At 37.4% G+C, this 18,130-nt stretch overlaps 1 protein-coding gene across 1 annotated transcript in view; it reads right to left on the bottom strand.

The window, feature by feature from the left end:
• Positions 1–18,130, bottom strand: part of LOC122791036 (chloride intracellular channel protein 4-like) — a 266,386-nt gene that overhangs the window by 240,544 nt on the left and 7,712 nt on the right. The window lies entirely within an intron of this gene.

Raw genomic sequence — 18,130 nt, 5'->3', positions numbered from 1 at the left:
TACATTAAAAAAAGTTGTTAAGCTGGTAATGTTGCAATAGGAAATGTCTGACAAACCAACAACAGGTTCATAGTTCCCAGGCATCTCATGCAAAGGACACATCCCTTAAAATGCACCAAATAATCAGCGATCCATCTGCACCAAAGGCAATTGTGCTATTAACTCTGCTTTCAAATTCTACAGCACAAACAGGTACTGCCATTTTCTAAACAAAATTAGTTGCACCATTTAAAACAAGACAGCATGAACAACTGTAAACTTCTCTTCCTTTGAAACACACAATTCCATGAACATTAACTGAAACTTGAAAATGCACTGCAACTCATAATTCCCTGAAAATGTACAGAAACAAACTAACAGTTTCTTCAGCAATCTGGTAGTTGGTGTAGAGGATTCAGGCTCTTGTCTTCACTGAAGCTCACAATTCTATCACCATTCTGGTAGTTGGTGTAGAGGATTCAGGCTCCTGTCTCCTGCAACCAAGTTACAGGGTCAAGCCTGATCAAGTTAATTGACTAGCCTCCCCTCCCCCCTAACAAGGGAATCGCATATCATACCTTTCAACCTCTTAGGATAAGAAATCTGGACAAAGCCTAAAATAATGGGGGATAAAAGCCAAAAAATAGGCACAGATTTTAAATATTGCTCTTATAGACTTAGACAGATGCTAGAATAACAGCATTTATTTTAACATGCATTTTCTGAAGGAAGTGAAGTCTGAAATATAATACGTGGCATTATTAAGTTATTTCAATCCTCAATAATTTGACAGAAAACCACAAATTTTATGAGGAATAGGCCAAAAATATCAGGCATAAATCTGGACATTCTGCAAAAATCTGGACAGTTGATTGGTATGTTAAAACACACACCCCTACCTTCTCTCTGCTCTCACACAGCAAAACACACACACACACACACACACACACACACACACACACACACACACACACACACACACACACACACACACACACACACACACAGAGCATGCTCACATTCTCACACACACACACACACACACACACACACACACACACACACACACACACACACACACACACACACACACACTTACCCTCTCTCTCTCACCAGAATAGCTAGTTTAAATATTGCACAAGAGCGTGGAATGTGTTTACATCCACATTGGCTCTTGTGTATAAGATGCACACATGGTTCTTCTTAAAAGTAAAGAAGCTGCCACCACAAATGTAAACACATTCCACACTCACAAGCAGAATTTTTATTTTTATTTATTTTTTTTATTCTTAATCATTGCAGCCTCTTGGCCAGAATGCCCCCCCCCCCCAGTCATGGGGCCCTAGGCAACTGCCTATGCCTAAAGCTGCATCTGGCTCTGAGTCAAACTAAGCTTCTAGGAGTCACTACTGACAAAAGCTTAAAATTTGATCATCAATACAGTAGTAGTAGTAGTACATGACAGAATACAAAGATAAAAATGTGCAAAACAAATCATACAGAATATATATATATATATATATATATATATATATATATATATAGGTTCATAGGTTCATATATATATATATATATATATATATATATATATATATATATATATATATATATATATATATATTTATTAGTGAACAATGAAACAGCTAGGCAAAAACATCTATGCAAAAATATACACAGGCAAGGGTAGGGAAAAAATCTTGATGTTGAGATCTGATTTCTGTTGTCTAAAGGACAACAACCACCATAGATCCATGCACAGAAGGTACTGTTAGGCAAACCTGATCCATTTTTATGACTAGATTACAGGAGAACTTACCAAGACAGTACCAGTAAATGTTGTCCTTCAGGACTTCAGCAAGACCTTTGTCTCAGTTGAGCACAGAAGGCTATTGAGAAAATGTTGTGACTTAGGGGAGAGGAGCAGGCATAAGGAACCAAACTGTTGAATGATTGAATAGTAAGACAAAAGGGGTTGTGGTGTGAGAGACGGTGACATGAATAAGGAAAGTGATTAGTGGAGTACAATGGGATGTACCTGGGACTAGTTCTTTTCAATGTGCTTGTTTTAGACAGATATCTGAGGGACTAGAGAGCAAGATCAACTTATTAAGCAGTGGAGGCTGTGAGGCAGTGTTAGTAGCCAACAGAAGGTATCCTCATAGAGTCCAGAAGCACTGTTTTCTCAGGGGGATAAACTCCAGAGGCAAAACGGGTAAGGCTTGTGTTATACTGAGCCTTAGTAAGGCCACACTAAGAGTGTAGTGTGCAGTGTAGTTCTGGAGACCATACAATGACAAGGATATCAGACTAGGTGAAAGAATCCAGAGAAAAGTCACCAGAAAAGTGCATGGGATGAAAGTGAAAGGACAGAAACAGAGACTAGTGGAGATGAAGCTCTTCTCATATGTGATCAGATGAAACAGGGGGTACAAGTTCATGTGATGGAATTGAGAAAGGGCTGCCATTAACAGGAAGGACAGAAGGGGGAAGGGACATAGATAACAGATTGTTGTGACTAACTACCCCTTGGATCTACAAATGCAGTTCTCAGAGATCATTGTGGATCCATGTAACAGACTGGCACTACCATATGACTGGTGAAAAAGAATCCTTGAAACATTCAAGAAGGTACAGGACAAATGGAAAAAAGTAAGGCAGAATATAGGAAAGCAGAGGAATCAGAAGATTTATTTTATCTGAAGAGCAGACTAGATTGACCTACTGTCTCCTTCAGCCATCAAACAAAAATAATGTAATAGACAAAAATATATATAAATGAGGATGGAGACTAATACACAAATACAGAAATACAATGCATCTATCCTGTGATTATTTAATATTATGTCAACATTCACCTTTGTCGATATGAAAAATGGCATCCATTGTTTTGTTTGTCTTTCGGCTTTTCACGGTTAGGGGTCTCCACAGCGGAACTCTGGTCCGCTAATGATTGGCAGTAGATTTGTACGAATGCCGAGGTGCCAGCTCTATGTTCAACCTTCAACGAAGGCATGCCCATTTACGCATGTCTTTCAAACGCCCACCCAACCGCGGGGAGGACATGCAAACTCCACACAGAAGGCACTCCCTGCACTCCAGCCGAGAATCGAACGGGAGAACCTCTTGCTGTGAGGCAACAATGCTACCACTGCATTACCATGGATGTATATACTATGACAAAAATGTGAAAGTCAATGCAATGCTAAGAATGTGTCAAGAAACAACATGGCGTATGCAAAAACTAAAATAAAAAAAACTAAAAAAAAAAAAATGATTTTTTTGTAGGGGGCAAGCCCCCCCCCTCTCATGTGGTAGGACGCTGACCTCCACACACCATGCTAATTATATATACTAATTCCAAGATCTCACAAAATCAGGGAAAGAGAATATTCCCAAACCCTGAGAACTGTGCAATCTCACACACCTGTTGACCGTTTGTTTAGTTAAACAAAAGCAGATGACTAAACAGATGTCCACCAAACATACTTTCAACCTTTCCATCTGCAGCAATACCCAACATGTAATGAAACTAATAAAGGCAAACACGCAGTATGTATTGAGACTAACAAATACAAAAGGTAGGTAGGCAGGGTATGTGGAAGGGGAAGTAGTAGTAAGGTTGAGCTTTGTGGGTGGCTGACCTTAGTGGCACATCCTCAGACTTTAGCTGAAGGGTCTGGAAAAGGACACAGATTAATTGCAGTGGTAGGTGGTTGGTGAATTTAAGTGACTGTGCAGTAGGGTATGAAGGGGACTATAGAACTGCAACTGAGAAGACTGCATGCAGGTTTATTCCACAACTCAGTGATAATTATTTCCTCTGGGTGTTCTCCTTTAGTTATTTATTTATTTGCATACTTTCCTGCCTGCCCTCATACAGCCCTCAAGCCTATCCTAGCTTCCATGCCCAGCTAAACCTTGGAGCCCCCAATCTCTCTGTCCATGTACCCATGCTGGGACCCTTTGCTAGGTGAGCTCCTGACTCTTCAGGGAATCATCCACAATAGTAGTTCAGTTGTAGTGCTGAGAAACTAGGCATCCATTGGAGGGTTGTGTACAGAGACTCAGGAGACATCATTCCTATGGAGGCCATAGTCAACTGACACTTGAGATGTCATCACTGACCCCTTTCAATCTGAACAGGTGAGGTTCATGGTCTCTTTCAAAGGTCATACAGGCTTCAGGCCTCCACAAACCTACGTAGGAGAGCTGTCCATCAGCCACATTATCTTATTCCTTCCCTTCCCTTTGGCCCTACCAGAGGTCTGAGTCTTTTCTTGGATGTAAGTTGCGAGTAGAGCAAATTAATGTTTTGCCTCTGCACCATCAATGTGACTGCTAGATATTCTCAATTGTGACTTTCTATTGCAACACAACTATAACTCCTGGACACTCTACTTAAATTTAAACAGGCATGAAGGATCTTTGAATATTTGGGCAGTGACTACCAAGATACTCAGGAACATCAGCTGTTAAACATAGAGATCTTTCTTTTCATTCTCCTAGATGTTAGCTGCGGGTCTATATCACCATTTTGAATGGTGAAAACTCCAAACGCTGTTTAATCGAAATCCATAAACAGCAAACTCACGGAACACCGGTTTTTTTTCCAGGGAAAAAAATCTGTGTTCCATGAGTTCACTGTTTATGGATTTCAAACTGTTGAGTTCGATTAAACAGCATCCGGAGTTTCCACCTTTCGAAATGGTGCTATAGACCCGTTAGCTACTTCTATATATGATGACAAATTACAGGTTTCTTTGGTATTTGTAGTGCTGTGCACACTTATCCCTTTTAGTGTAATCAGCACATGATGAATTACCACATACAGTATTGTTACACCCCTTCCATTTCCAGAGGTGACTTTTAGGAGCATGCTCCAGTATCAACGAAAAGTCATTATAGTGAAACAAAATGCTTATCTGTGCTTTTAAATGGTGTGCAAATACTATCACTGACTTGCTAGTTTCTCTATAGCCTTGTTGTAATTCCAGGTCAGGATTTAAGCATGCACTGTCTGAACTGATTCTGACCTCAACCACTGACACCTGGGATACATTTTCACTACTGGCACTGCAATGCATCTATATATTGGTATATAAGGTGAACATATACTTTGGAGGAGATGAATTACATGAGGTTTGTTTCTATTTACAATTTTAAGTTGCAGTTCAAGTGAATGTTAAAATGTCACAAGGCATAAGTTAAAAAAGAGTGAGATGGAAGCAGTGTAAGCAGCAATATTCCATTTTTTACATTTAAATAAAATTAGTTTACAAGTATAATTTTTTTTTAATAGGAAAAAATTCTGTCGATATAGTGGAGAACTGCATCACCCACAGTCCCATAACATATAACAAAAGTATAATCACAAAATATATGAGAAAGGGAGAAAATGCATCAGTTTAAACTCAAACTTTGATGTGTTGCAGCCAAATTGAGCTGTGCCATACTAACTCGCTAGGTTTCTATACAACACAACTACATTCATTTATAACACATCTTGTGTTTAAGGTACTACCTATGACACTGAGTATTTTGATTTAAAATCACAGGTATTGGATTTATATTTTTGAGTGCAATGCACTGCCATCCTGAACAGGTCATACAACTTCCCCAATGGAAATTTAATAAAATTCAACTTAGCAGCCTCACACTGTGAAATATTAAGACTGAAGTGTCTCCCAATTAGTTTTTGACAGCTTGTAATAAAACTGAGTTTTCTAGAGACATTATGATTGGAAGATAAAAACACTAAGTCCTGTGTGTAAAATAAAACTTTGAGATGTCAAGAACACTTAAGAGAGTGTTAATAAAAAATTGAAAAAAGTAAAGTGCCTGACATAGAACCTTGTGGAACTCCAGCACAGAAAGTAAGTAAGGTACAGGCAGAAGTATAGGCAATGCTTTGTGTGCTGTTCTTTTGAAAATCTTGAAATCATTTAATGTGCTTTTAGCTTAGATTATGAAAACAAAAATAAACGATTAGTTTAACATATCAGACATTGACTAAGTTTTTGGTTAAGTCAGTGAAAACAGGTTGCCATGGTCAGTATTTGGGAAATTGCTATCCATGAATGAGATCAGAACAGAGGTGGTACTGTGGCCTTTTAAAAAAATATGTTGGCTAGGAAGAAAGGAGTGTATAGTAGTTAAGACAACCAGTTGGATGGAAGTGGTTTTCTTGAATAGTTTTGGAGAGTTGTGAGAGAATGAATACCACATGGCATTAGGTAAGGTAAACTCCAGCACTTGAAAATAATAATACGCTTCACTGACTGTGTAAAACAACCAAGCACTCTTATTAAATCAAAACCAGAACAGTTTCACTGCAAAATATATAGCTTTCTTAGGGGATTTTATGATTTCTCCTTATATTGGTTATACATTCTACAACTGAATGAAGATAATCCTGTGTGAGAATGGAAATTTACACACAATTTTACACCAGTCTTAATCATTTGTTTCCAAACCAACTGTAAAATTTATTTTGGATTGTAAATCTGGACACATTTTACGGTTTCATCTCATGTGACTGTCAATTTAATTTTATATGGAATTGTTACCACCATTTCTTTTTGCTACCTTACTTACATACTTATACTTTCTCCTACTTTACCAGATTGCTGGGTCATGTCTGAAAGAGGTTCTTGAACCAGAACACTTACCTGCTTAATAAACAGTAAATAAATAAATCAGGCTGGGATGTTGGCATAACGGTTAAGGTGTTTATCTTGCAAACACAAGGTACAGGGTTTGATTCTCACATGGGGTAATTGGCTAGGCTTAAAATGGCCCACAAGGGCAGTTAGCCTAGTAGTAATAATCTATGAACCTAATAAATCAACAAACAGAACCTGGCTATTGTGATACCATAATGTACATATAATTCTATGCTACTTGCTGTCAGGAAAACATTTCATTTACCTTTTGGTGTAAATATTCCTGTTTATCACTAATCTTGCTCCAGTCTCTTTTTCTTCAGATTTTCATTTACCCAGTTTTTCAAAAATTTGTTTTAATCCTTCTTCATTACTGAACTGTACACAATGAACAGAAAGGAGGCAGGTAACAGAGTTTTTATGTATTTGCTGCACAATCACACATTTATAGTATTTATATATCTATTGATTTATCTGGAAAATACACTAGATCAAAGTAATTTCATTGCGCTGACAACAATGTCATTTGATTTCATCAGACAAATAAATAAATATTTAATAGAGCTTCTTCATACTTGAAAAACAATTAAAAAATTTAAGTTTGGTTGGGTAAAGAAACTGATTTTTTTTTCTCCCAATAAAAGATAATGCTGTGTCATATGATTCACTTAAAGTGTTTGTGCATGAGAATATTTCATCTTGCTGCAGAAATAAATTATAATGGGATGAACAATTTGTTAAAATACAAAGAAAACTGGAAACAGCCAAGTTAGCTTTTAGACAACGTTAAAGCTCAAAATAAGAAATATCATCATTTTGAATCATAAAATTGCAACTCCTATACAACACACTAAATTATATTTATACTCTCCTATAGCTAGATATGTACATAGTTCTAAAACCTTGAATAGAATGAACCACATTAAAATTATACAAATACTAGGAAATAGAAAGTAACAGACGTACAGCATATTTTAGAAACATTTAAAATACAATGAACTGATGAATAAAATGGTAATCACAAGTCCAGATGAAAATATTTTGGAAACCATTTTAACTAAGTATATAAAACAGAATTCATCATTTAAAAACTGTTTACATGATAGAAGTAAAAGAAACAAATTAAAAAATCCTAAGAACAACAAAGTGTTGGGTACTTATGTAAGTATATTTAAGATTCGGAAATTGCTCATTCAAATGTTCTAAACTTAAATAACTAAGTTTTGTGAGGAATGCAACACCATAGAGTTATCCATCCATCATGGAAATGTATTCTACTCAATCAAATATTAAAACAAAATAAACATTCAAAACTATCCGTCATACAGACCTGTACATTTTTTTAAATATAGTGTGATGCCATGCTAGAAAAAAAATGACTTAATATAATCTGAACTTTGTCACTTTTTATTCAGACTGCGATGCCTTTGTAAGCTATATTTAAACGGTTCCCATTCAGAAGCCTGAAACATCATAAGCCTGAAAAAAACACAAATAATGCTAATATGTCACTATAAAGACACTAATATCTACCAACTAACCCCAATATTTGTCACTATTGCATACATGCCATTTAAACTTAGTAAAATATACAACACATACTGCATTATGAAAGACTTATTTGTTCTTTTATATAGTACAGAAAAATATTCAAAACCTGTAACCCTGTTGTATTGGGGCAAAAAATGCAGTTTACATGAAAAGATTGCTTGCTTGCCTATAATTACAGGAAGATTATGAAAACTGAATCAAATAGCCTCTGAACCCAGAACCATGAAAGGAAGCAGTTAATTACACAAAGAGTGGATAGATGTGTGAAATCCTCTGTTTTTGCTTACATAAATTCTTCTAGATGTGGAAAAACCTGTTTGCTTACACCTGTGGTTTCGGTATGCAAATGAATAAATAAAAAATATGATAACACTAGAATATATATAGTAAGCTGAAACCAATTAGTCAGTCTTCCTGGAATACATTGAGGTATCCACATCTGTGTAAGTTTGGTGTTTTGCTTGTATATTATATTTATACTTAGCATAGCTAAGGGTTCAGTATTTTGTCAGCGATGACTGTTATTTATCTAGCTTAGTATGAGATTTTATTTCAAATATTCTATATGTGCATCTGACCATTGTTTTTATATTCCTTGTGCAACTGCTTCTACTTCTTCATATTTAGTTTGCATCAAACTAAGGGATTGTGAAAGAACCCCCAGCATATACTATAATGGGCTGTGGTAAAAAGGGATATTTTTCAATGCTGTAATTTGTGATTCAGAGCCACATTAGCTGCAATGAGGAAGGACCTCATTATCAGGTAATTTGAATTTTGATGAATCGCCATTAACTACCACAAGTGTCGATTAGTACTTTCCTGCTGCAGTTGAAATTAGTATCTGATGTATTACATTGGCACATGCACCCTTTTTTCAGTCTCCCATCCACATACAAACTATAAAACACAGACTTACGCACACACATCACATACCGCACACCTGTCCATGAGTTGTCAGAACTTCATTGATACCTCCATTTACATTTTTTCCTGCACTAATAAACATGGATGATTACAGTTATTAATGCCAGATATTACAGTTCCAGAGTATACATCCTTCAGTAAATACATTCTAATGCAAAAGCTGTTATTCTAGTGATCCTCTAAGTTTATAAGCGGAATAATTAAAAATGCATCCCTGATTGTGTGTTGTTATTTTTGACTTTGTTTAGATTTCTTGCAGTAAGAGGTTGAGAGTAAGAGGTTTAGAGGATCACTAGAATGACAGCTTTTGCATTAAAATGTATTTACTGAAGGATGTATCTGACATGTTATTTATATTATCACTAGTGTATAGTGAATGTTTGACCGACATCAGCTTTTCTTTTTTTAAGGGCCCTTAAGACACATTGCTAAAGAGTTATTGCTGGAGGCTAGTATTCCCCCCTGACCCATGCCTTGTTTAAGTGCCATGATTACAGTTATCCCTGGTGTCAAGTGTTTCCCCAACTCATGTCTTGTTTAAGTACCCATAAGGCACAATGTAAGACATATCCCTGGTGTTTAGGTCAATTTCCCCTGAGCCATGGCATGGCTTAGTGGAAATAAGGCATGCTGTAAATGTTAGCCCTAGTGTCTACTGTTTCTCCCCAGCCACGTCATTAAATGTCTTTAAGGTACAAGGCAAGTGTTATCCATGGTGTACAGTCTTCCCCTCAACAATGTTGCAGGATTTGCTTGTTACTCTAGGAGAGTGTGTAGATGCAACAGCGCTGACTGCCAACCCCCCACAAATACACACACCTAACCTACTCATGTCAGTAACCCTGCTCCCTACAGCAACTTCCCAGACACACACTCACACATACAGCTGCCCACACAAATGGGCACACCTCCCAACATTAACTGTTTGCTAAACTCGCAGGCACAGGCAGCTACCATGATGGATGAGCACAAGTTTTTGGCCATGTTCTTTAACACAAGTGGCCATGAGTGGGTATATTGCAACCACACAGAGAGACAGACACACACACACATTCACTCAACCACATTCATGCCTGTAAAGGTATGCACACACTTGTCCATACAAATTTACACACTGCCACTCCCTCATCTCCATGGCTTGGCAGGACTTAGCAGCACCCCAGATTTATTTATTTATTTACTTATTTATTTAACATTTGTTTACCAGGAAAATCTGACTTGGAATGAGCCAATTTTCAGTGGAGGCCTGGGGAGAAATGCTCCAGATGCACGTCTTTGTAATGTGGGAGGGAACCGGAGCTCCAGGAGGAAACTCACACGAACACAGGGAGGACATTCAGACTCTGCACAGAAGGAACCCCAGCCAAGAATTGAACCAGAGAACATCTTGCTGTGAGGTAATAATGCAAATCACTGCACCACTGCTCCGTCAACTGCTGCACCACTGCTCTGTGAGATACTGTCACACTGTCACATGAGTGAATGGGTGACCAATGCCCTTTAACAGCATTCTCTTTTCATTCATAGTGAAATTTTAATCAGCCCAAGCAAACAGGGAGCTGTGTCCATTTCTGTAGGAGACCACATGGCTGATTACTATTACCCACGTCCCCAGACTTCCACTTTAGCTTGCAGCTTTGTCCATGAGACCACTCTTTGTGCTAAAGCCTCTGTGAGAGGAAAACCCCAGTGGTAAAGCAGTATAAGAATCAAAAAGGCTTAGCTTGATGCAGAAACCTTCTGAGATACGGCTTTTACATCACACTAAGCCTTATTGAACTCCAGGGCACATCCTCTTTATTTTGAAAAATATATACATAGAAAGTTAAGCATATAATATACAAATAAAATAACTGTTGCTCTAAATATAAAATAACAATCAGGGTGGATTAGCAACTATGTTTTATGATTTCTATGTTGTAACAGAAGTTTCAAATAAGTTCAAGAGATTTGCAAAGGTACCATGATCAGACAATTTGAAATTAAATAAATTAATTTTATTAATGATGTGCTCCCCCTTCTATAAAATGAAAACCATGCTTTTCTGAAAAGTTAGATACACTCAGTATACATGAAAATGAAACTGTCATCCTTAAATTTAGAAGTAAATACAGATCTATGAATTATAAATTCTGGCTAAAGCTTTTATTGCTATTAGAAAATAACACAATTGCTATATTTTATAATGAATGCCCTTTTAATATTTAATATCTGCTAGATGTGTATATTACTGAAAAACATACCTTGTGAATAGACCTAATGTCACAACCTTTTCTTCTGTAAAGAAATTATCCACTCTTCTAGCCATAGTCTGAAAAGACCTGCAATGGGTTACTATACCAGCAGTTACAGAATAAAAATATCTTGGTGTAACTCTTGACCAATCATTTACTTTTAGTATTCATACTGACAAAATCTCCAAGAAGGTAATATCGCAATTAAAACTTTGTTACTTACTCTCCTCACTAACATGTATGACACTAGCTAAAAATGTCCTAATTCCCAGTACTGAATATGCCCTTCTCCCGTTTTGCCCCTTTAATAAGTATAACAAGCACAGAAACCTCGCTGGAGGTCCTCATCCCGCCCCCAAACAAAAAAAAGACCACAAAGAAAAAACAAAAAGCGATTCACACCACTAAAAAAATAGTGTGGTCTCCTTTAAGGCCCCTGAGCCAGTGGTAAACAAAACCTGACAGTTGACAATCTTTTAATCTTACTCCCCCCCATACGCCGCGGAGTGTGAGTGGGGCGACTGTGCATCGGTCCCACCCGCGGGATTGCCTTCACAGACCACCCTCACAGACCTTGACCATTTTGCTTGCGCTTCCTCTATCTGCAAATGGAGAATGGAGAGGATCATACTCATACATAATAAAATGGGAACTGGAAATCTTTGGATCCAACTCAGTTTTTTTTTGTCAAGGCAGGCAGATCCTCTTTCTTAACTTTGACTTTTTTTTTCGAGACAGTCACCAAGGCCATTGATTGCATACATATACCCTCAGGAAAAAACAAGGTACCCTAGCCCTAGTGGCAATGGCAATCCACTGAGCAAAGAAAATCAGATCAAGTCTGGGGACCAGGTTTGATAGTAGCCTTCGCTTGACACTGTTCCACCAAAAAAATAAAGGGTCTCAAAAAAAATATGTTATATGCGCCCGACTGAAGAACTCCAGCTCTATTCACATATATGTCAAAAGATTTGATTTGATTGCTTGACTTCACCTCAAAAAAATCTAGATCTCAGAGAACCACAAGGGAGAGACTTAAACTTTGACACGGTTATAAATAGAATGTGCTGAGGGACAGATTCATCACCAGAGACTCCCCAGAGCACCTTCTGGCCTTGTTCAGAGGGATCTTGACCAATGGATGGAAGAGAGCAGAGATATACAGAGATTTTTCAGTGTCACTGCTTGACAGAGGAGGCACAGCAAAATGATAGGCATAGTTTTTTATTCAACTAAAAGGGGTGGCGAAAGCCACATAACTATGGGCTAGGCTTATAAATGCCCTTGGGCAGATAGCCTAGTATGAACCTATGAACCTATGAACCTATAAGATACTACAAATAAAAGACAATAGAATTCCGAGGTTTGCCCTTCTTGCTAATAGGGATGGCCATCACTGCATGTTATATTAAAAAGCTAATCGGTTACCATTTGCTTACAGAGCTACTTATCTAATGAATATAGTTACATATAAAATTCTTATGCAAGGCAGCTGTCCTCCTCTTAAAAAACTACTCCAAATCAGAGATTAAAGCTATTACCCTATGAGCCAAGAAAGCACAACAGCTCTGGTCAGACCTAAATTCAAACTGGCAATTGGAGAAAACGTCCTTTAAAGAAGGGAATTAGCTACAAAAGAATCAGCTACCAGTACAATACTTCAAACATTAAAAAAGGGGTACTTTTCCGTTTAACCCCTACCAGTTTGCTCTGCTGTATTTCACTTGTATTTCAGTACTAGACACAAGTTTGTGGGTGACACCTACTTCTGTACAACTGACTGACAAGTGTCTATTGTCATTTTAGGTGTACAGGACCATTTGGTCATTGCAGAAATAGCTGCAGTCCACTGTTAAACCCCTACCAGTTGCGTGAGATTTTTTTTTTTTTTTTTACACATGGTTTTGGCCAGACGTATAATACTTTTCAGTATAATACTTCAGAGAGAATCCTGTCTCACTGTAGAAGAAGGTTAATGTAGGGGAATACCATTAGGAGAGAAGGTGAAAAGATTCATACTACTTACGGGATATGCCTGGATCGGGTGGTGTTTACCATGTATTCCCAGGATTAATGTGTACTGCTGTCAAATCAACTGCAAACTTTATAAAGAACACATCGAATTGCAGCTGTATGTTTTCAGCTACACAAAGTGCTCTGAAAAAGTCTTCTCAGTTGTACTGCAGTACAATACCCATAAAAAAATGTCTTGACAAAGCTCACAGTCCCCAGTTTAATCAGTCAGCCCTCACATGCAAATGAAAGAAGTCGTTCTCCACATTGTAAAAACTGCAATCATGCAGCACCACACAAGACATTCATCTCTGCAGTACTGTCTGCCTGCTAAATGAAGAAAAAAAAGTAACCTTACCTAATGAAAATGATTGTTTTCACATCACATTTGTCAGTCCTGCATGAATGATAAAATAGCGCCAAACCACAGCAGCATGAAGATGTGGTAGGGTTTAACGAAAAAGTACCAAAAAAAGACCTGGACTTTACTTACAAAACAAATCAAAGTGTAACTGCTTTCATATCATAATAATTTTGTTAATGCATCAATACATGAAATATTTTACACCTCATCTTGATTATGATTTGCACAATTTTTATAATATCTATTTGTACAAAGAATTATTTGCTCACTATTTATGTATGCTGATGCTTTCTATACCTAATAATGCTGTAATGTGTTCTCCAATGTATAACCGTACTTGGGTTGTGGTTGGAGAGGGTGAATAGACCAGCTTATTTACCCAGTTATCAAATTTTAAATAACTAAGTAATTAAATAAATACATAAACTGTGTGTCTAGTTATTTTACAGTAGAATCAGTAGTACTTTATTAGTTAATAATACATTTCCAAATATTAATGGAAATTACTTAAATTTAGTTGGTTTTATGATAATGTTCAGTTTTTACGTATGTAATTATTAGTAGGCCTGCTACCATATCTTACATCTCAGCAAGGGCATAAGCTGAGGGTGAAAGAGCATTTTAGTAGTAAGGAAACTTTAAGTGACCATCTTCCTATATTCCCCATAAGGAAGTAAACAAAAATCCAGAAACACCACCACTTTAATGTGATTCGTAACCTCTCAGATTTCAACAAAGACACATTCATCTCAAACCTAAAACAGTACAACTGGACTAATCGAAAGCACCTACCACTTGATAACATCTATATCTCACTTCAGTAATATATTCCTGGCACCTACTCTGTTGAGCATCTTTGTTAATGACCTTGATATGGCCAGTAAGAATGCTACCTTAGTACAGAACGTAGGTGATTCTACCATCATCTGCTGAGCAAACAACATTGATTCCCTACTAAAACTGAAGCAGGAATCCTTCAGTACGATAGAAAACTGGCTAATTACCTCCCAGTTATTCCTAAAACCTAACAAAACAAATTCTCTTCACTCCCAATAAAGAAAGTGTCCTTCAAAATTACCTCTTCCAAGCATACCAAAACAGAACTTGTCACACAAAACACACACACACACACACGCACGCACGCACACACACACACACACACACACACACACACACACACACACACACACACACACACCAAAAACCAAGCTCTCTCTAGGGCAAAATCCTATCTAACACTGCGAGATGTCATATCGACACCACCTTCCTACTACATACTCTGCTCTACTCAGCACCAGCACTGACAACCATCCAACTATCTCAAGCAGTGCTAGAACAAGGTCACAAAATCTGCAGCCAACTACTTCCCTCATATAGCACATCACTATTTGGCCTTCAGAGACCTCCAGTGGCTTGAGCTACCTCACCAACTCAAATACTCTGAGTGCCCTATTACTTACAATCTAACAAACCAAATGATTGTCCATCTCTAGCCAATCCTGTACAGCCATACAACCCACCCAGAAGCTTGCACTCCTCTGACAAAGACCTTCAACATATATCAAAACTTAATAACTTTGCATACATTTCCTTCTCCTCCCATCAAGTGTCAAAAACCTGGAACACCATCCCCCTAACAGGAAAATTAGACTGCTCACTTAAGTCATTCAAACTACATTGAAATTGTACTTGCTCATCTACTGGCTCTGCAAAGGTGCTGTAACACATTACACTCACTCTCTTTCCTCCTTTTCTTATACTTCTTCACCCTCAAAAACCCTTGTCTTCTATTTGCCATCTCTATCTCTCTCTCCTCTGATATGACATATTACTTTTTTTATTTATTTTTATTTAACATTTTGTTGACCGGGAAAGTCCGATTAGGTTCCACAGATCCTGTTTTCAGTGGAGGCCTGGGGAGAAATGCTCCAGAAGCATGTCTTTAGAATGTGGGAGGAAACCGGAGTGCCCGGAGGAAACCCACGCGAATGCAGGGAGAACATGCAAACTCCACACAGAAGGCACCCCAGCTGAGAAATCAAACTGGAGAACCTCTTGCTGTGAGGTGACAGCATTAACCGCTGCACCACTGCGCTGTCCAACTTTCTGTTGAAAATAGCAACAATATGGCTGCCTATATACTTTATCAAATGTGAAATGCAGTTCTCTCTCTTTTGAGAAATGTTGTAAAGACTATCGTATATTACTGTCTTTTAAATGTTAGTGTCACTGAGTTTGTTACTATTGTTTTTATATTGGAGCCTTTCTCCCTGGGCCTCCACTGCAAATTGGTCCTATGCCCAGTCGGACTTCCCCAATAAACAAACGCAATACATAAAGGACTCTACTGAGGCACTGAGGCTGCCACTAGAAACTCTCCAGAGAGTCAACATCTCTGCAGTACATTCAAGAAAGAACCTTGGATGTTGTGATCAAGTCACTCTTCAGGAATGATCTCAAAGTTAGTGACTGTGAAATCCAGTTTCAACACTATGTTCAGCTTGTACATTCATATGTAGGTTACTGTGGCAACAACTCACAGTACAGCTATCATTTATAACTTGCAACAACCCAAAGTACTTCTATTATTAACAGTTTGATGAAGATTTTGGATAATAAAAGGTCACTGTGCACCCAGAAGCTGTAATGAGACAACAGGACAACAGTCTCCATGCCTGGAGTGTTCATCAATAAAGCAGTAGCTCTTCTACAGATCACAGAAAAATATTGTTTCTCTTTTATAATTAGTAAACAACAACAGCAAAAAAGTGTTCTTTACAAAAGGCTCTTCCTATGTATTGTCATACAAAGAACCTTTGATCTTATGCAAAAGTACTGAAATACTTGTTTTACATCCATTTTCTTCACTAATATGCTTCTACAGATTGGCTAAGTGTGAAATATGTGGAAAGAAGTGATGCAGCTAAAATAAGGATAATGTCCAAATTATCATCTGTTCTGCTAGCCAAGTCTTGGAAGAAGCACAGCTCCTGTCCGGTACTGTCATCAAGCAGCTGAGTCTTGTAATAAGCATGATTCCAGCTCTCTTTGATCTTTAAACTGTGGATTTGTCAAGACTGCTGTCAGTTACCCTATACAGAAATAACTCTATAATCATGGCAGAGGCATGTTTTTAAATATCTGATTATCCCAATCTAGATAACATGCTTTATATCTGCACTACAAAATAAGAGGTGTGTATCTGTGACCTGCGTAGTCTCACTATACCCACCAAATTATTTTTGTTTTGTTTCATCGGAGGAAAAGAAATACATTCACCTTTCAATTTAATGGGTACCATAGATAGCAGACTATTTTCTCTAGCAAGTAACTAATCAAATCATAACTGTAAGAGCATTTAAGCAAATAGTATACAGTAAGAGGATACAGAAAAGTATTGAGTAGCAGGTAATAGCTTAGAACAGCTGTGTAGTACTCAAATGTTAAAATACATTTTGCCAATAAGAGCGCCCTGCACAATCTCTTTACTCCTCAATCTTAAAATGTTTTAAAGCATTTTCTTCTACATATTAAGCAATAAAATCTAATGCTAAAACTGTTATTCTTTATAACTCAGACTATTTTCAGTATTCAGCTATTTATCCCAAACATTCAAAGCCTTTAATTTCTATATTATTTCCTTTTCTGACCATTTTTTGTCGGAAAATATATAAAATGTCTACTACATAAAAAAATGTACTTTCTAGAACACTCTGTGGATAACATACAATAAATTGGCTGAAATAGAGATACCTGATTCTGCTGTCAATGATGTTAAGATGTAAAGATTCCCCTTACAATTACCTTGAGCTGTAAAGACCTTGAGCTTGATGTATTTACTTGGGCTGGAATCCAAGGGATGCAGTCTTCTGAAATATTACTACTGAACAGATATGGGACTGAGGTCACTGTTCATGTATCTGTCAGTGTAACAACATGCCACACAAGTAACTGGAAGCAGCACAGAATGGTTTAGTCTCCTATAAAATTCTGCAAACAATTTACCAGGTGTTAGTATAGTGTCACTTGACTTTCGGCAACCTCTTTTTTTACTATATATAACAGTTGCTTTAAATTTATCTCATTTTTCTAGCAAATGAAGAGCATCCTGAAGGTCATTTATGTATAATTTGTGGTCTCAGTTTAAAGAAGGTCATTTAAAAATAGTAGACATGCCCTGCTACAACAGATGGTGGAGCAGGTTTTGTAGTTGTCTTATATGAACTGGAACATTTCTGCTTCTTCACTATAGTTATAATAACGGAATATTTTTGTAGCTGAGGTGAAGGAACAGAGGCTGGGATATTTGTTGCAGTTATGATGGACTGAAGTTAAAAGGTTTTTTGTAGTTATAGCAAAGGATTTAGGTAAGAACATTTAATGCAATTATGGAGAACGAC

This window comes from Protopterus annectens, chromosome 16.part0, assembly GCF_019279795.1.
Source record: "Protopterus annectens isolate FY-2018-M chromosome 16.part0, PAN1.0, whole genome shotgun sequence".
Taxonomy (NCBI): Eukaryota; Metazoa; Chordata; order Ceratodontiformes; family Protopteridae; genus Protopterus; species Protopterus annectens.
Note: the sequence above shows the minus strand (reverse complement) of the source record. Positions and strands in the feature narration are given on the sequence as shown.